The 20660-nt window shown below is 40.9% G+C and overlaps 1 protein-coding gene across 1 annotated transcript in view; it reads left to right on the forward strand.

The window, feature by feature from the left end:
• The first annotated feature begins 6537 nt into the window (after positions 1–6537).
• The window catches only part of LOC114654458 (zinc finger and BTB domain-containing protein 7C), a 155186-nt gene continuing 141063 nt past the window's right edge, over positions 6538–20660 (forward strand). Inside the window, exon 1 of the mRNA XM_051929793.1 lies at positions 6538–6872. The gene's annotated coding sequence lies outside the window, so the exon portion shown is untranslated. The remainder of the gene's footprint in view (positions 6873–20660) is intronic.

Below are 20660 nucleotides of genomic sequence, written 5' to 3' on the forward strand. Positions count from 1 at the left end.
GGACAAACTGGTGAGGAAGGCAGGCTCTATTGTAGGCATGGAGCTGGACAGTTTGACATCCATGGCAGAGTGATGGGCGCTGAGCAGACTCCTGTCAATCATGGAGAATCCACTGCATCCACTGAACAGGATCATCTTAAGACAGAGGAGCAGCTTCAGCGACAGACTGCTGTCACCGTCCTGCTCCACTGACAGACTGAGGAGATCGTTCCTCCCACACACTATGCGACTCTTCAATTCCACCCCCGGGGTAAACGTTAACATTATACATCTGTCTGTATACCTTCATTTTTATTACTCTTTAATTTAATATTGTTTTTGTATCAGTATGCTGCTGCTAGAGTATGTGAATTTCCCCTTGGGATTAATAAAGTATCTATCTATCTATCTATCTATCTATCTATCTATCTATCTATCTATCTATCTATCTATCTATCTATCTATCTATCTATCTATCTATCTATCTATCTATCTATCTATCTATCTATCTATCTATCTATCTATCTATGCATGCCCACACGGGGCCGGTTACGTCAAACGCTGTTACTGGTATGTGTGGACTGTATAAACTTGCGTGCAAATTTAATAAAAATAATGTTAACATCCACCAGATTTTCTCTTTACAGTATTCAGCTAAATTTTTGCAAGATAACACGTGGGCTTTATCAAAATATATATGTTTTAACTTCACTTTTATGTATTCGTTTATCTCAACGGCCACTGTTCTACAATCGTGATTCTTTACTTAACATATTTTCTTGCTTGCTTTCCTCTCAATTTTCATCTCCTGATGAGATATTATGTGAACTTCCACCTTTGTTTTATTCATCTCATGACTTCTTCTCCTGGACGCCGGTGTTCTCCTGTATCAGTGAGCTGAACGCCTCTCGCTGCCGCCATTGAAAAAGAGCCGCTATTGCTGTTAAACAACGCCGACTCAAGTCCCAGAGCTTGGATTCCCAATGCCTGCGAGTTGTCTATTAAACCATCTTCTCCTACACAGGACTCCATCCCTGGTCCATGGTCGCTGGATACCGGATTTAATTTCTCCATCTCAAGGCGGCATCATTCTTCCTTGTTGTGCTCTCGGGGAGTAAACGCTGCTAATTTTCGCACGTTCACCCGTGCTCATCCCGCAGTGAGCTCTTCTACTTCCATCAAGACTACTCTCTTGAACGTGAGATCAGTATCTAATAAAACTTTTATTCTGCAAGACTTTATTATCTCAAATAAACTGGATTTCTTTTTCATCACTGAGACCTGGATTATAAGTGGCAACTCTTCATGTTTTACTGACTTGGTACCATCAAGTTATTCATTTTTAAACTCTCCTCGGCTGACTCGTCATGATGGGGGCATTGCCACTGTTTTTAAAAGTGTGTATTTTTTATTTTATATTGCAACATAGAATGACCCGTACTGGGTCGAGGCTCCAGAAGTGTCCTGCCTGAGTTGGCCTGGTTCCACTTTGGTCAACTTCCCTCTGTATTTGCCATTATTCTGTTCTTTTATATCTAACTGGGTATTATTTTTAGTTTAAATGGTGGGGGCTACAGTTGCTAATCCCCCAACAGCAAAGACTGGTTCCCACTAGGTTGTGGCTCCAAAAGCCATCCTGCCTGAGTTGGCCTGTTAGGTCAGGGTTAGGGTTATGCTGCCCCAACCAGAAAGCAAGCGGCAGAATTCTGGACCAACTGTAACCTGCGTATCAGGGATTTGCTAATCTCAGAATACAGCGAGTTGCAGTAATCAGGGCGAGAAAAGATAAAAGCAGGAGTAGCTTTCTTAAGATCTCCAGAAGATAAAAAAAGGCTTGATCTCACCTAAAAGACAAAGCTGGAAAATGCAACTCTTGACTACAAAATTAATCTGTTTCTCAAAAGAGAGGTTACTGTCAAAAATAACACCAAGACTGCGAACTTGAGGTTTGCAAAAGACAGAGAAAGAGCCGAGAAGTCCAGGACCAATTTGGGTCCCACTGATGGACCCACTTTAAACACCTTCATTTTATTTTGATTCAGATCAAGAAAGTTATAATCTTTTTAATCTATAATCTGTTTAAAAAGTGCAATTCATAATTCATGACAATACCACGACAGTGCGAAATGCGATGCAGTGTCATGCGGAAATTAGCAGGGCCTTTTCTAGAAAACGTACCCAAATTGCAAGTATACTCTGAGTCTCGATATGCAGGATGTCATAGTCATAACTCACGTTGATGTCATGTCAGCCGGTTATCATGTTTTTGTGCGTTAATATTCGGACATATTTATGGCCTACAAATATAATGTGAGTTTCAGTGTTTCGACAGGAGGTGTGAAATTAACATAGAGGTATCGTCATGAAATCTCTCACCGGTTTCCAGGTTCAGAGATGAAAATCCACTTTTCTTGCCTTCCGATTGGAAAAGTCATCGATGACATCTTCGTAGTCTAATCTGGATCTGCAATGTCTTTACTAATGGGCTATACCTATTTTAGGAAGGGATTATACTGGCGCTGCGGTGGGTTGGCACCCTGCCCGGGATTGGTTCCTGCCTTGTGCCCTGTGTTGGCTGGGGATTGGCTCCAGCAGACCCCCGTGATCCTGTGTTCGGATTCAGCGGGTTGGAAAATGGATGGATGGATTATACTGGCGACCCTTTTCAGGCGATGAAGGTGAACTATGGAATGTTTTCAAAGACGTTCCTGTACAGAATTTGACCGTGAAGAGGGATTTTAAAAGGGTTCCTCATAGAAGCATCTCAAATATGTACAGTATATATAAATATACTGGAAAAAATAACTTGACGGCAGCACGGTGGCGCAGTGGGTAGTGCTGCTGCCTCGCAGTTAGGAGACCTGGTCCTTCGCTTCCTGGTCCTCCCTGCATGGAGTTCTCCCCGTGTCTGTGTGGGTTTCCTCCGGGTGCTCCAGTTTCCTCCCACAGTCCAAAGACATGCAGGTTAGGTGCATTGGCGATCCTAAATTGTCCCTAGTGTGTGCTTGGTGTGTGTGCGCACCCTGCGGGGGGCTGGCGCCCTTACCGGGGTTTGTGTCCTGCCTTGGCTCCCGCAGACCCCCGTGACCCTGTAGTTAGGATATAGTGGGTTGGATAATGGATGGATGGATGGATGGATGGATGGAAAACTTGACAAATCCACTCAAATGGGACACGCAGACCTCAAAAGCGGGTCACCCCACTTGTCACCCCCTCCCAAATGCCACTCTTGCTTAGAGATAAGATGAGAAGCACAGGAGAAGCTCAAAGTAGGGCCGCTGCTCCTCCACATTGGAAGGAGCCAGTTGAGGTGATTCTGGCCTCCTTGTTGCCACCCTGCAGAGTTTTATTCGACATACCCAACCGGAAAGAGGACCTTTGGGGCAGACCTAGGACATGCTGGAAAGATTATAGTTTTCCAGCTGGCCTGGGAATACCTTGGTGTCCCCCAGTGGAGCTTTAAAAGGGATGTCTGGCCATCTTTGCTTAGACTGCTGCCCCCATGACCTAGACCAGGGGTATTCAACTAAAATCTAAAGAGGTCCAATTAGAGAAAATTTCTTGTAGCAATGGTCCTGAAGCTCATGTTGTCTAACTATTTTCACTGTCCACTTTCCTTTTTTTGGAGAGCGCCTTATTTTTCTGTCCCTTTCTCCGTCTCACCCGTCTTTTCTTTTTCCAGCGCAGTCGTCTGTATCTCTCACTTTCTTCCAGCTAGAATCCACAGACTTGATTGGCTGAGTGGTACCACGTGAAATGGCTTAACGCGCATACAATTGGTCTGTGCATTTCCTCATCCACTAAAACATTACCGTAAAGACTACAAAAGCTGCGCCGGCTAAAATAGAGGCGCGCCGTCAGGTTTTAAATCATAACCTTCTGTTTTGGCTTTATGTCTGGGTCTGTATGAGACAGCTTCTGGGTCCGGAACCCGGACCACGGTCCGCCTGTCAGTGACCTCTGACCTAGACCAAATATAGTGATAGACAATGGGAGGATGGGCTATTGACACATAATTAAAATGGGGCGGCACAGTGGCGCAGTGGTGCCTCGCAGTTAGGAGACCTGGGTTCGCTTCCCGGGTCCTCCATGCGTGGAGTTTGCATGTTCTCCCTGTGTCTGCGTGGGTTTCCTCCCACAGTCCAAAGACATGCAGGTTAGGGTATCTGTCAATAAGGGCGCACACATAAAAGCGATCTTCAAAAGGGCGACCTCAATTGAGCGCCGAATAAAGGCGCGTGCAAATAAAGGCGAGCTTAAAAAGGACGACCTCAATTGAGCGCCGAATAAAGGCGCGTGCAAATAAAGGCGAGCTTAAAAAGGACGACCTCAATTGAGCGCCGAATAAAGGCGCGTGCAAATAAAGGCGAGCTTAAAAAGGACGACCTCAATTGAGCGCCGAATAAAGGCGCGTGCAAATAAAGGCGAGCTTAAAAAGGACGACCTCAATTGAGCGCCGAATAACTGCACGCATAAATAAAGGAGTGCTTCAAAAGGGTGACGTCAATTGGGCGCAGCGAATAAAGGCAAACGCAACAAAATTACAGAAAATGTATTAGATAAAGGCAATGATTGAACGTATTAAAAGGTGAAAGCAAGAATATTAAAACATCCAATTAATTAATGCATGAACTTCTAACGAACTACTTCTAACGAACTATTTCTAAAGCTCTCTATATTTCGTTGTTTTCAAAATTACAGAAAATTCGATTAAGGCAATGACTGAATGTATAAAAAGGTGAAAGCAAGTTACACTTGAAGCTGTAGATTATGTGCAATGCCACGTAGATATTCGAGATGCGGTCTATTAGCATAATCAAGGACAATTAATTTAATTTGCTCCGAAGGTCATCCTTTTGAAGCGCTCCTTTATTTGCGCGCGCCTTTATTCGGCGCTCAATTGAGGTCGCCCTTTTGAAGATCGCTTTTATTTATGTGCGCTTTTATTCTCCGCGTCCAATTGAGGTCGCCCTTTTGAAGGTCGCCTTTTTGTGCGCGCCCTTATTGAATAGAACCGCAGGTTAGGTTCATTGGCGATTCTAAATTGTCCCGAGTGTGTGCACCCTGTGGTGGGCTGACGCCCTGCCCAAGGTTTGTTTCCCGCCTTGCGCCCTGTGTTCAGTAGCGTAGCGTGGGTGTCAGCCGCCCAGGGCGGAGGAAAATTCCGCCGCTCCCTTATTTAGGTATGGTTCAAATTTTTACAAGATATTATTATTATTTATTGTGAAATTTTGCCGCCCCCTAAAAGTGCCGCCCCTGCCGCCCCCACTACGCTACGCCACTGCCTGTGTTGGCTGGGATTAGCTCCAGCAGACCCCCGTGACCCTGTAGTTAGGATATAGCGGGTGGATGGATGGATAATAAAAATGTATAATGTGATCTCCATGTTTGCATCTATCAAGTTCAGTTATGTGGAGATATGCGGAGATGTGCAGTTTGGGGAGCTGGTATCTGTCGCCACTTGCCAGCACAATGCGTGGGTGAAGCAGCATCACACGCAAAGGAAACTTGCATATACATCTGTGTGAGTTATAAATGCCAGCTGATCCATCAGCTTGTCTTTGGGCTACAGGAGCAAACTCGGGTCTCTAGAAGAGAAGCCACACAAAAAGCAGCACAACCCAGAATGAAATCTGCATGCCAAGCACTTCGACTGTTACCCACTGTACCCATCATTAAAAGAATGAATCATAGTTCAGTATGCAGTGTTGTCAAACTGGCTGTCGAATGAGCATGAGTTCTGTTTTTCTTTTTTTTTTGAAAGACTGGTGATGATGACAGGGAAACAAATGGAAGGCAATTTGCCAAGCCATCAAAGCAATGCAGAAAGGTCGCCTTCCCATCTCATAAATCAGGATATACAGGCTGCAGAAGTGCACTTCACAGTCCGTCCCAACCCTCTGACACAAATAAGAGCAATTGAAGTTACCTATCCTTATTTTGGGTGTAGCCCCGATGAATTAGCATTACCGGTTTGGAGATTTTTGGCTAGTGCGCCTTCATTACTTCTCGCTTTAAGCTTCTCTTTATGGCATTTTAACAATTCAGAACTGAAGACAATTTGGAAAATGTGAATCCAAAAAAAAAAAAAAATATGGGGGGGGGAGAGAGCAAATTTCAAAAAGCTGTCACGGCTAATCCCAGAGTTTTCAACAGAATAAAAGGAAAGCATCCCACACCCTTATAATTTCAATTTAATTGCTGTACACACAGATTCTAAGCCGAGCCCTTTCCCAGCACACTTTGTCAATTCAAGATAAAGCTTGACGCACACACTCCCAGCCACTCGTACACACAGATGGACAATAAAGTCCCATGGACCTTTACATATAGAAGCTTCTTTTTTTCGTTTTTTTTGTCCATCCATGTACCGGATGTGCGTGCATGTGAGTGTCTTAGTACACCTGATCTAAGGCAAACATTTGGGACTAAGTACACAAGCCAATACTTCACTAGGAATTGTCAGGTTAGATTCTTTTCTGCTTTCCTTGGCTTCTTTTTCTGCTCTTAAGAAAAAAAAAAAAAAAAAACCCGGCTCGGTGACGTCGCCGCCTTGGCCTGACCCTCGGTGTCTTCCCACATGTCAGCCCTGCCAAGCCAGTCAGTGAGCAGGTTGCAAACCCAAGCTTGCTGGAGTCTTTTGTAACCGCTCAGCCGCACAGGTGGACGTGTGAGGATTTGTGCCAAATAGTTTTGGTTTAGAGGGAGGGGTGGGAGTGCATTCTTATAACGTCTCTTGGAAGGCTTAATTTTCCTTTCATGAATCAGTGACAATGCAGTGCCTCAACCACAAAGCCAAGCACTTCTCTTCTGTGTCTTGAAGGACACGGCTGTGCTGCCCTGACAGGCTGGACGCCGAAGAAAACTGAAAACCGGGAGACCTGTGACAAAAGGTCAGCACTTTGGATTTCCTTTTGTTGTTTTTAATTTCATACCAGCGTATGCTATTTTTGGGGAGAGATTGTATTGAGACTGCTTATTTGTGGATGAGCAAGGCTTCATTATATGATATATTTATTATATGCACACATATTCATACAATGTATATAGTCTGTCAGACGGCTTCTTCAAGCTGTGTTCTAGGCAATCTCAAAATCATCCGTTTCTTTAAACTACTGATGAACTGGAGCAAAATAATTAAGTTGTCGCTCGAAGATGTATGGTCGGTTGCTTTTCGATTCGCAGGATTAATGGAAATGTAATTATTCCTTTATTTTGGGTTAATTCAGAAATGAACGCTGCTGCAACTTCTTATACTTCATTCCTGGGACAGACGACTCACATTTCTGTCATCGGCATACATTTAGAGACAGCATATGCTGTAGGTATATGTCTCATTGATACATTTAAATGAATTTGAAATAATAAGGTAGGGTGGCACGATGGCGCAGTGGGTAAAGACTACAAAAGCTGCGCCGGCTAAAATAGAAGCGCCCCGTCAGGTTTTAAATCATAACCTTCTGTTTTGGCTTTAAGTCTGGGTCTGTATGAGACAGCTTCTGGGTCCGGAACCCGGACCGCGGTCTGCCTGTCAGTGACCTCTGACCTAGACCAAATAAGTGATAGAAAATGGGAGGATGGGCCATTGACACATAATTAAAATGGGGCGGCACGGTGGCGCAGTGGTAGCGCTGCTGCCTCGCAGTTAGGAGACCCGGGTTCGCTTCCCGGGTCCTCCCTGCATGCAGTTTGCATGTTCTCCCCGTGTCTGCGTGGGTTTCCTCCCACAGTCCGAAGACATGCAGGTTAGGTGCATTAGTGATTCTAAATTGTCCCGAGTGTGTGCTTGGTGTGTGTGGCACCCTGCCCAGGGTTTGTGTCCTGCCTTGGCTCCAGCAGACCCCCGTGACCCTGTAGTTAGGATATAGTGGGTTGGAAAATGGATGGATGGATGGATAACTTGACAAATCCACTCAAACGGGACACGCAGACCTCAAAAGCGGGGCCCGTTTAGGTCACCCCACTTTCCACCCCCTCCCAAATGCCACTCTTGCTTAGAGATAAGATGAGAAGCACAGGAGAAGCTCAAAGTAGGGCCGCTGCTCCTCCACATTGGAAGGAGCCAGTTGAGGTGATTCTGGCCTCCTTGTTGGCTCCCTGCAGAGTTTTATTCGGCATACCCAACCGGAAAGGGGACCTTTGGGGAAGACCTAGGACATGCTGGAAAGATTATAGTTTTCCAGCTGGCCTGGGAATACCTTGGTGTCCCCCAGTGGAGCTTTAAAAGGGATGTCTGGCCATCTTTGCTTCTGCAACGTCTTATACTTCATTCCTGGGACAGACGACTCACATTTCTGTTATCGGCATACATTTAGAGACAGCATATGCTGTAGGTATATGTCTCATTGATACATTTAAATGAATTTGAAATAATAAGGTAGGGCAGCACGCTGGCGCAGTGGGTAGCGCTGCTGCCTTGCAGTAAGGAGGCCTGGGTTCGCTTCCCGGGTCCTCCCTGCGTGGAGTTTGCATGTTCTCCCCGTGTCTGTGTGGGTTTCGTCCCACAGTCCAAAGACATGCAGGTTAGGTGCATTGGCGATTCTAAATTGTCCTGAGTGTGTGCTTGGTGTGTGTGTGTGCTGGCGCCCTTCCCGGGGTTTGCTTCCTGTCTTGCACCCTGTGTTGGCTGGGATTGGCTCCAGCAGACCCCCGTGACCCTGTAGTTAGGATATAGCGGGTTGGATAATGGATGGATGGATAATAAGGTAAATGTTTATTACCATTTTAATCTTTATTTATAAGTCTATCCTGTTTTGAACACTGAATGGAGACAATTCTGTCAGTACACTTGAGACAAGACAGGAACTGACTCTAAATGAGACCCCGATCCACTACAGGGCACACTCACTCGTACATATTGAATTTTCAAATGAAAACTAAATTAACCAGCACCTTTTTGGGGTGTTAGAAGAAAATCTGGATATTTTCTAAATCTGCTTATCCAGAGCTACAGTACACTCTTAAAAAATAAAGGTGGCAAAGTGGTTCTTCGGAAATATCTCATAGGCTGGGGGGACCATCCACACGACGGTTCCAGAATCAATGTTTATTAATTAGTTTAGCAACAGGTTCAATAAGTAGATAACCCTAACCCTAAAATTAACCCTAACCCTAACCCTAATTTGTAAAATTGCAGTGGGTTCCTGATTTTAACTCTTGGAGGGCTGAATATTTTTTCCAAAAAACTGTTTTCTGAAAAGCACACAAAGCAATTGTTTCACACGTAAATCAACATCAAACATCCATTTCTGTGGCTTTTGTCGGTGCCCGTTCTCTGTGTCTGGAAACTGCGTGGGGACGGCTCGACGGGCAACAGGAATGCACGGCGGGTTGGCTGCCTGGCTGTTGGTGGCAAGCGCAATGCGACACAATCTGGTTTGTACCTCTTGTCATTGTAAGTGGTGGTCCTCCCAGGTGAACGTTGCTGTTGGTGCATCAGCTACACTAACAGCACCACGATCAGCCGGGGTGTGATCAGCTAATGTCAGTACCTCACTTTTGTTTAGGATCTCCAGATCACTTAAATCCCACAAGTCAGAGTCTGATTCAGCGAGAATAAGCAAAATGTCATCCACGATGCTTTGCATATCTGCTTTAGTCTCTCGCCCGATGTCGATTCCAATTTAGAGGTTGTTTGCTCTCCGCTGCTTATGCACGTGTAGGAAATCCAAGTCAAATCAAGGAAGCTAACTTTCCTTCTAGCAAAGAGAGTTGAACTAAAACATACCAGCGAGTTTTGTCGCACTTTACGGATGATTAACATCCCTATTCCTAAATTTCGAGAAAAGTCGACATCCGCCCTGAAAGAGTTAAATGGGCCCTTGCTGCATACAATAACACAGAATAAGTTGAGATTTTCTTTATCTACACATTAACCGTTTCTGTTTTACCCACATGTTAGGAAATTTTTGAAACCTAAAGAAGCAATTTCATATGCAAGGCACCTTTCTCAGATGTAAGTGGTTCTTATTTGAGCAACGGTCCTAACAGGAAGCACACAATCCAGTAAAGTGCCATTTTAGAAGCATTAGTAGAGTGTAACATTAATTCTCATACTCACTTAATCAAATTCAGGAGTGAAGGTAGCTGGAGACCTTGGGTACAAGGTAGGAACCAACCGTGCCTGGCAAGCCAGCCATCACACGGCTCACTCATGCCAAGCCCGACATGCACCTTCTCCGAAATTTGAAAGGGAAGCAGGAGGAAGACCCTTACAGACACGGAGAATGTGCAGACTCCACACAGACAGGGAGTCCTCGGGATGCTGAATCCAGTAGCTGTCTTTAAATCAGTGGCTCTCAGACCACACATGGCTACAGGTTTTATTCCATCCAGGTCCTGTTTTTAATCGGACTCCTAGCCTAATTAAGCAGTTTTTATGTTTTGCTGTAAATGTAGAAACTGAGATAAACGAATACATAAAAGTGAAGTTAAAACATATATATTTTGATAAAGCCCACGTGTTATCTTGCAAAAATTTAGCTGAATACTGTAAAGAGAAATTCTAGTGGATGTTAACATTATTTTTATTAAATTTGCACGCAAGTTTATACAGTCCACACATACCAGTAACAGCGTTTGACGTAACCGGCTCCGTGTGGGCATGCATAGATAGATAGATAGATAGATAGATAGATAGATAGATAGATAGATAGATAGATAGATAGATAGATGTGAAAGGCTCTATATAACACAGATAGATAGATGTGAAAGGCACTATCTATCTATCTATCTATCTATCTATCTATCTATCTATCTATCTATCTATCTATCTATCTATCTATCTATGTTATATAGTGCCTTTCACATCTATTTATCTATCTATCTAACACAGATAGATAGATAGATAGATAGATAGATAGATAGATAGATAGATAGATGTGAAAGGCACTATATAACACAAAGATAGATAGATGTGAAAGGCAAAATATAACATAGATGGATAGATAGATGTGAAAGGCACCATATAACACAGATAGATAGATAGATAGATAGATAGATGTGAAAGGCTCTATATAACACAGATAGATAGATAGATAGATAGATAGATAGATAGATAGATAGATAGATAGATAGATAGATAGATAGATAGATAGATAGATAGCTGTGAAAGGCACTATATAACACAGATAGATAGATAGATGTGAAAGGCACTATATAACACAGATAGATAGATAGATAGATGTGAAAGGCACTATATAACACAGATAGATAGATAGATAGATGTGAAAGGCACTATATAACATAGATAGATAGACAGATGTGAAAGGCACTATATAACACAGATAGATAGATAGATTAGATAGATAGATAGATAGATGTGAAAGGCACCATATAACACAGATAGATAGATAGATGTGAAAGGCACTATATAACACAGATAGATAGATAGATAGATAGATAGATAGATAGATAGATAGATAGATAGATAGATAGATAGATAGATAGATAGATAGATAGATGTGAAAGGCACTATATAATATAGATAGATAGATAGACATGACAATAAACTTTGAACTTGACTTGCTGCTGCTGCTGCCGCTGTGCCGCATGATCTGTACTTCACTTGCCTATGCCTCCTGCCTGCGCTATGCGCCGTTGTGAAGGGGGGGGGTGCTGAACGCACTACAAGGAGACGGGGCAGCTTCTCTGAAACACCCTCTTAAACGGTGATACAATGGGAAACAAATAACAGTTATATTTTTACCCCCTCTTTGCTCGATCAGCTGCTGGCTTGCTGATCTATCTTCTCATTGCTCATTGTCGTAATTAGGACACATTTATGGGAGTAAATTACACAGAAAAAAAGCAAACAACGAACGACAGTCATACGTTTAGCATTTAAAGCCGTAGCAAAGATAGAAAGGTTTCTAAATGTCTTATAAAAGTTAAAATCACAGTACTGCTTGTGCACTTCTGAATGGAGAAGAAGAAAAGAGCAAAGAAAAACAGCTTTTTAAATGAGATCAGTTAGAGGGAAAATGACTCAATGTTTGTGAAACTGGTTGGAATAAAAACCTGCGGCCACATGTGCTCCCCGGGGCTGAGTTTGAGAACCACAGCTTTAAAGTGTATAAATACATTTGTAGCAGTCTATTTATAAAGTATGAGTTTTGGTCAATCTTTATTTTATATAGCTGCTGCTGCACTGACAAAGAGTTTAGGAAGATTTGTTTGGGACTTAGTTTTGCTCGTTTTTTTTGTTTTATTTTCTCTTGCTTTTGATGCTTACACCATCTGATCATTCTTGTATGGATTGCAATTTGCTTTGTAAGTTTCCTTGGATAAAGTGGTCTTCTAAATAATAATAATAAAAATAGTAATAATTGTCATTTTTAACATTCCCATTGCCCCTGAAAGCCCTGTCATGTTTTAGATCAGCTACCCCCCTGTCCTCCATATTGCCAATCTATAGCAGTTGTATACATATTTCTAGGTTTTATTGTTCTATATTTGAATTATCTTGCATTACACATTTGTACCAATCTTCTTGCCTTTAATTACTCTAATCTGTGTTTTACAAAGTAGCTTGGATGATGTGTTCTATAAAATACACTTCAAATGCAACAAAAACTGACTGATTGAATGACAATAAAACTGAAAAAAATCATATTAGGAATAAAATTAATGTTAGCGCAAACAGATAGTAAAAAAGTTAACCTTGTAGAATAATTGATGGTAAAATCTTAGGGACCTGAAGATCTTGACTTGAGATAATATTGAAAGAGCTATGGCTATGGTGGGCTTCCTGAGAAGAGTTTTCTTTTCACCTCCCCTTGTATTGTATTTTGTATGCATACAGTATGTGTACCTGTACAAATAATCCAATCAATATATTGCTGATACGGTATGGCAGTTTGCTTTTAATGTTCTCGAAATACCATTCTGATGAAGCATGTGCCTAAAGGCGCTATATAAAATAAAAAATGGATTAATTGAATTGGTGATGTCCGGCATGTTGACACCATGATGCTGTCCTGAAACTCCAGTTTCCCACTCGATGTGCTCTCTGTTTGGAGTTTGAGCATCCTCTCCATTTCCCAAAGTGTTTTCCTAGCTGTTCAGGTTTGCTCCCACATCTCAAAGATATTCAGGCCAGGCTGGTATATGGTGACTTGATGTTTATGTGTGCATCAGAGTGCTTTGTTCAGTGAATTTCTTATACTTTGTATCCAGTGGGGCCAGGATTTGCTCTAGTAGCATGTGGTCTTGTACTGGACTAAGCGGGCTTGGAAAATTTAATGAATACATAAATAATAAATTATCACTTTTATTACATATTTTAATGATATGTTTTTAAACATTATATGTTAATTTCTTTATTCATTATCACCTAAATCCATCTTAAGGTTATGGTAACACCACCATTCATTTACTGGAAGCACTCACACACTAATACAGCTGTGATGCCAGTTAGCCGAAAACATATTCCTTAGAATTGAGCAGCACTGCAGTAAACTGATCAGCCCTGCAGCCTCATGGGTCGGAGTTTGACCCTCACTGGTCCAGTTAATCACTCTGTAATGGTTACACGTCCTTCTTGGGGATCTATCTATCTATCTATCTATCTATCTATCTATCTATCTATCTATCTATCTATCTATCTATCTATCTATCTATCTATCTATCTATCTATCTATCTATCTATCACATAGATAGATAGATAGATAGATAGATAGATAGATAGATAGATAGATAGATAGATAGATAGATAGATAGATAGATAGATAGATAGATAGGAATGGCACTATCTATCTATCTATCTATCTATCTATCTATCTATCTATCTATCTATCTATCTATCTATCTATCTATCTATCTATCTATCTATCTATCTATCTATCCCAGATATGTGCATGTTAGTTTAAGTGCAGACTGTAAACTCGCCTATGTAGTAATTGTGACCTGTAATGGATGGACATCTCATTCAGGGCTTGTGTCTGAGTTATATAATATATTGGTATGACTGAGTTCAGTAATGTATGCATATTTCTGTATTTCTGTATAGCTAGTGAGTAGCTTTCAGTTCAGCCGTGTAGCGTAGCGGTTAACGCTTTGGACTGCAAACCCTGAGGTTGTGGGTTCAGATCCCACTGCTGATGTGCTGTGACCATCAGCAGGTCTCTTCACCTGGCTGTGCTCCCATTGGAAAAACAAAAGAAATGCCCCCTGTTTCATCTCAAATGCTGTTGATCATCTTGGCTAACAATATCAGCCACGTATGATGATAATAATAATTGAGATCATAACATGAGAGGAAAAGACTCAAACATATATTGAAAAAAAATATATCCATCCATCCATTTTCCAACCCACTGAATCCGAACACAGGGTCACGGGGGGTCTGCTGGAGCCAATCCCAGCCAACACAGGGGCACAAGGCAGGGAACCAATCCTGGGCAGGGTGCCAACCCACCGCAGGGGGAAAAAAAAAAATATTTACTACAATTATAAAGCAATATAAGACAGCAACATGAAACAATCACTGCGGTGGGCTGACACCCTGCCCGGGGTTTGTTCCTGCCTTGTGCCCTGTGTGGCTGGGATTGGCTCCAGCAGACCCCCGTGACCCTGTGTTAGGATATAGCGGGTTGGATACTGGGATGGATGGATGAAACAATCACAGAAGAAGCTTATATACAATGCTAAAATATTTCTTCAGCCTCCACTTAACTGTTGAGACTGATGTGGTTTCTTTAATAATGGTAGTCTGATCTTCCCAGAGTTTGACCACCCTACAGCTAAAGACTCAACCTCCTACACAAGTTTAATTTATTCAGGACATTTTAAGGAGGTCTGCATTATGAGAATGTAGTGACACCACTAATGCATCCTGTAAGATAAGAGCTAAAACATTTACAACTTTATATATGAGATGGATGATTGATTCCAAACTTAATTTAAAGCAAAGGAAGTCACTTTAGAACTGAAGTTATGGCAAAACTTCTTAATTTTAATTATGATACTTTCTGCCTTGTTTTGAATTAACTGAAGAGGAATAAGTGAACAATTTGAACAGCCTAAACATGACCGTTTACAGCAATCAGTTCTGCTTCCGACAAATGAGTAAACAAACCTGTAAGATCCTGAAGCTAAAGAAACCTCTTTAAATTTTGTGGTATTTTTAAGGCAGTTAAAGCAGGTTTTCCATTGACTGAGGGCTGAATCAGTGTCAACGATAACTCCTACATTTTGGAAAGATTCAGCTAGATTACAATACAGACATTTTTTAGACAGGAGTATTTAGTATTGTCATAAAAATTCACAGATATATTAACCTCTAAAAGAACTTCTGATTTTAAGGAGAAATATTTATCCTTCCTCCACGGTGCTGCATGAGTAAAGATGTTAATTAATGATGTGACTGAAGAAATAATATAAATATTATATTTATTTATGTATCTATTTATTTATTTAGCAGACACCTTTATCCAAAGAGACCTATAAAGCAAGTTATAATATATACAATGAATGAAAGTGCAAGCATCAAAAGCAACAGAGAACAAGTTGAAAAAATTGAGCACAAGGCAATTACAAAAAGTACGTAATTAAACCGGAAGCTAAAATGCTACAAAAATCCATATATCGTAAATCTAAATATCATAATCATCATATTTTATATTATATATCATCCATATACATAAATATACTCTATATTTACTGTATATATAGTCATGCTATTTATTTTCAAACCTGCTTAATCCATACCAGGGCCACAGATATATGTGTGTGTGTATATATATATATATATATATATATATATACACATATATATATATATATATATATATATATAAAATAGTTAATTGTCTGTAGATAGATAGATAGATAGATAGATAGATATGATAGCGTAGTTGGCAGGATTACATAGATAGATAGATAGATTGATATATATGATAGCGTAGTTGGCAGGATTACATAGATAGATACATAGATAGATAGATGTGATAGCATAGTTGGCAGGATTACATAGATAGATAGAGAGATATGATAGCGTAGTTGGCAGGATTACATAGATAGATAGATTGATAGATATGATAGCGTAGTTGGCAGGATTACATAGATAGATAGATGTGATAGCGTAGTTGGCAGGATTACATAGATAGATAGATTGATAGATATGATAGCGTAGTTGGCAGGATTACATAGATAGATACATAGATAGATAGATTGATAGATATGATAGCGTAGTTGGCAGGATTACATATGTAGATAGATTGATAGATATGATAGCGTAGTTGGCAGGATTACATAGATAGATAGATAGATACATAGATAGATGTTTTTGCCCTTATTACTAGCTGGAGTTGCATACGTTTTATCTCTCGAGTTACATCACATCACCTCTCTAGTTCATAACAGTAATTGAGGAAGTGGAAGAAGTCAGGCTGATAAATCCAGAGTGGAAGTGATGTCAGCCATCCTCTAAAGAGTTCTTCTCCATTCTGGGGCAAATGGAAATCATGTCAAAGGTCGTGTCACACTGAAATCCTTCCCATTAAGTATTTTTGTCAGACCCATTCTGTGTAACACGCCCGATGCTCTATAACTAGGGGGCACTGCGCTCTGCTCGCTAGTCACTTCGCGGCTCTGTTGCTCACGTATGGGGGAGCGGATGTTCAGTTTAAACAGATTGTCAATATCGCTTTGAATATTGATTCAGTTTTTGGAGTTACATCGTGACAACACAACGTTTACATCTGTCCGTGAGTGAATTTCGTTTCTTTCTCTCTAATAAATAAACAGACTTTTTCGAGTGTTTGTCTCTGTGATTTGTTAATTGTCTTTGCTAAAGCTATTCTAACAGGAAACTGTAAATGTTTTAATACGAATGGCATATCAAGATCTCCTTTGGTGTCTAATGTTATTCCCTGAAGATGGACTACATTACCTTTTTTTTTCGCCTGTTAAAATTTTACATGTCAGAATTGTTCAACTAATTTTCAATACAGCTAATCTTGTCCTATTGCATAGCCATCACTCAGACATAAATTACGTAATAACATTACGATACATGCAACTTTCAACAGTAATTTAGCCAGTGGATGACCTGATGGTGTTAATGGTTGTAGATATTCTTTGTGATATTGTGAGTTGATATTTTCATCTTCTGCACCAACTGTTTCAGTAGTCTATCGATACGCATTTGACTGATTTGCCATTTAACCGATTGACAATTTTCAAATAAATTTGTTTGACTTCATCATTTCTCGGTGCTAGGATGGCCCGTGTACTCATTTCTTCTGTTGATAACCCTTTGGGATGAAATTCTTCATTAAGATTTTGACATAATAAGTCTTCTTTTATTACGAAGTTAAAGTGAGTAAAATATAAAAATTTATAAGAGCTGAGAGCACAGGAATTGTGTCTGACAAAAGCATTCACATGTATGAGAGGTGAGAGGATTGTGGGTGTGGGCCATTAACGATAAATGGTTGAGATGAGGCCAGGACTTGATTAAATCTCTTGGAAATAGTCTTGTCTCATCTCAAGATTTTTTTATAATAGAGAGATGTAAAAAATGTATAAAGTAGCCAAAAATTAGAAGGATCAATCCATTCTTGGTGAAAAGCAGTCAAAACACCACTGTAGTGTCTTCTTGAAGATTCTTCATTCAACTAAAACCTTACTTCAGGAATAACTTGGGACACACAAGAGGCGAATCGTAGAAAGAGAAGAAATGACATGACTTACCGGGTGGGACTTCTTATTGTTCTGAGGATTGTAACAGAACTGTTAGTACATAATTAGTGCAATCATGTCACACCCAAAAAGTGCCACGTGCAAAAGTTCGCTGACGACACTGCTATCATGGGCTGCATCAGGAGTGGGCAGGAGGAGGAGTATAGGGACCTCATCAAGGACTTTGTTAAATGGTGAAACTCAAACCACCTACAACTGAACACCAGCAAAACCAAGGAGCTGGTGGTGGATTTAGGAGGACCAGGCCCCTCATGGACCCCGTGATCATCAGAGGTGACTGTGTGCAGAGGGTGCAGACCTTTAAATACCTGGGAGTACAGCTGGATGATAAACTGGACTGGACTGCCAATACTGATGCTCTGTGTAAGAAAGGACAGAGCCGACTATACTTCCTTAGAAGGCTGGCGTCCTTCAACATCTGTAATAAGATGCTGCAGATCTTCTATCAGACGGTTGTGGCGAGCGCCCTGTTCTATGCGGTGGTGTGCTGGGGAAGCAGCATTAAGAAAAGGGACGCCTCACGGCTGGACAAACTGGTGAGGAAGGCAGGGCTCTATTGTAGGCACGGAGCTGGACAGTTTGACATCTGTGGCAGAGTGACGGGCGCTGAGCAGACTCCTGTCAATCATGGAGAATCCACTGCATCCACTGAACAGGATCATCTCCAGACAGAAGAGCAGCTTCAGTGACAGACTGCTGTCACCATCTGAGGAGATCGTTCCTCCCCCACGCTATGTGACTCTTCAATTCCACCCGGGGGGGTAAACGTTAACATTATTCAAAGTTATTGTCTGTCTGTATACCTGCATTGTTATCACTCTTTAATATTTTCTTTATCAGCATGCTGCTGCTGGAGTATGTGAATTTCCCCTTGAGATTAATAAAGTATCTATCTATCTATCTATCTATCTATCTATCTATCTATCTATCTATCTATCTATCTATCTATCTATCTATCTATCTATCTATCTATCTATCTATCTGATCCTGCCAACTACGCTAAAATATCTATCTATCTATCTATCTATCTATCTATCTATCTATCTATCTATCTATCTATCTATCTATCTATCTATCTATCTATCTATCTATCTAATCCTGCCAACTACGCTAAAATATCTATCTATCTATCTATCTATCTATCTATCTATCTATCTATCTATCTACTTTTGGCAATATATTTCATATACTGTAAATACGAATATGTTGAAAAATACAAAACATTACACTATTTTGCAATTATTTTTTAATTTCATATGTATGTTATTCTGTGGGTGTCACAGTGGCATATTGCGTAGCGCAGTTGTTCTCCTTGTGTCTTTGTGGGTTTCCTCCAGGTACTCCGGTTTCCTCCCACAGTCCAAAGACATGCAGGTTAGGTGGATTGGCGATTCTAAATTGTCCCTAGTGTGTGATTGGGGTGTGTGTGTGTGCGTGCCTGTGCGTGCCCTGCGGTGGGCTGGCGCTCTGCCCAGGTTTGTTTCCTGCCTTGCGCCCTGTGTTGGCTGGGATTGGCTCCAGCAGACCCCCGTGACCCTGTAGATAGGATGTAGCGGGTTGGATAATGGATGGCTGAATGTTATTCTGTGTTTCAGTATATACACTTGTAGGGAATGGACCTGAACAGGCAGACTCTCCTTCCCATTGCTTGCATGTGGTGTCACACTGTGGCCAACTTAATGTCTTTTACCAGCACATCTTTTAAAATGACAAAGACACAGGGAGAAAGGGCAGACCCCATACATACAATGACCAGGCAGAGGATTCAAACCAGAGATGCAGAATCTAACAGCTCTAACAACTGTGCCACAATGCCACCCCACATAAACATGCAGCTTTGAAATTAGCTTTCAGGTTACTCAACATAAAGAATGGGCGTAAAAATCCCCCTTCTTAAAAGAAGATTTTGCACAAAATATCTTGTAAAGGTTTGAGTGGTTGTATGATTACATCTTGCCTGAAGAAGGGGCCTGAGTTGCCTCGAAAGCTTGCATATTGTAATCTTTTTAGTTAGCCAATAAAAGGTGTCATTTTGCTTGGCTTTTCTCTACATTCATAATGGCTAACACGGTACAACACCCTAGTACTACAGTGGTTGTGTGAAAAAGCCCAAGCATTGCTTATTGCAACCCAGAACTTAAAACTCCAGAAGGGCCTCAACTTACAAGATGTACAAGGAGCTTATCCAGGACTACTGAGGCAGCATACAGTCAGTAATGCCCCCTCCCCAGGCCAGCAGAACAGTGAAAGGGCAAGATATTTACAGAAATAGACAAAAAGGATGTAGTCTCTTTAATTTTGCAAATTTAAACATCATACTTATTTAAAAGGGTAGAAACCTCTCATTTTATTGTGCCCAGAATATGATTAGCCTATCTGTCTGTCTTTTTTTTCTTTGCCTGTGCATTTTAAATTTAGTAATGGTAAAAACAAACATAGTTAAATATTAATATTAAAAATATTATAAAATCAATATTAATTAATATTTAATTCATGTTTTAATTGATATTATATTAATGAATATTTATCAGAATTTATATATTTTGATGACATATGGCAGCAGAGTAAGTTCACAGCAACTTCAGTTATCAACCAGACTGCTTCTCAATCAAAATAATGAAACTTATTATATAGTTAATTTTTTTTTTGTCATTTTTATATGTATGTGAAATCCTCCATTTTAATATTTGCTGCAGATTTTCAGTTTCTTCTATCCTTTGTTGAATGCATTTAACGTTATTCCTAATTGTTGCTTTTTGGCAGTCAGAATGTTTCTGTCAGTCATGTTTTAGGTGGTACCCTCAGGTGATGATGGTTGCAGTCAGTTAAACAGTCTGAGTAGCCCACAGTAATTGTGGCCTTACACCTGAGTTCACAAGACTCTTCAGATCCTGCCACAGCGTGTTTACTGAAGGAGAGGGAGGTGTGGGGCTGGGAGGGTCTTGTAGGTGTGATGGGACACCTTATCAGGGCCTGTA

The sequence above is a fragment of the Erpetoichthys calabaricus genome, chromosome 7 (assembly GCF_900747795.2).
Source record: "Erpetoichthys calabaricus chromosome 7, fErpCal1.3, whole genome shotgun sequence".
Lineage (NCBI taxonomy): Eukaryota > Metazoa > Chordata > Cladistia > Polypteriformes > Polypteridae > Erpetoichthys > Erpetoichthys calabaricus.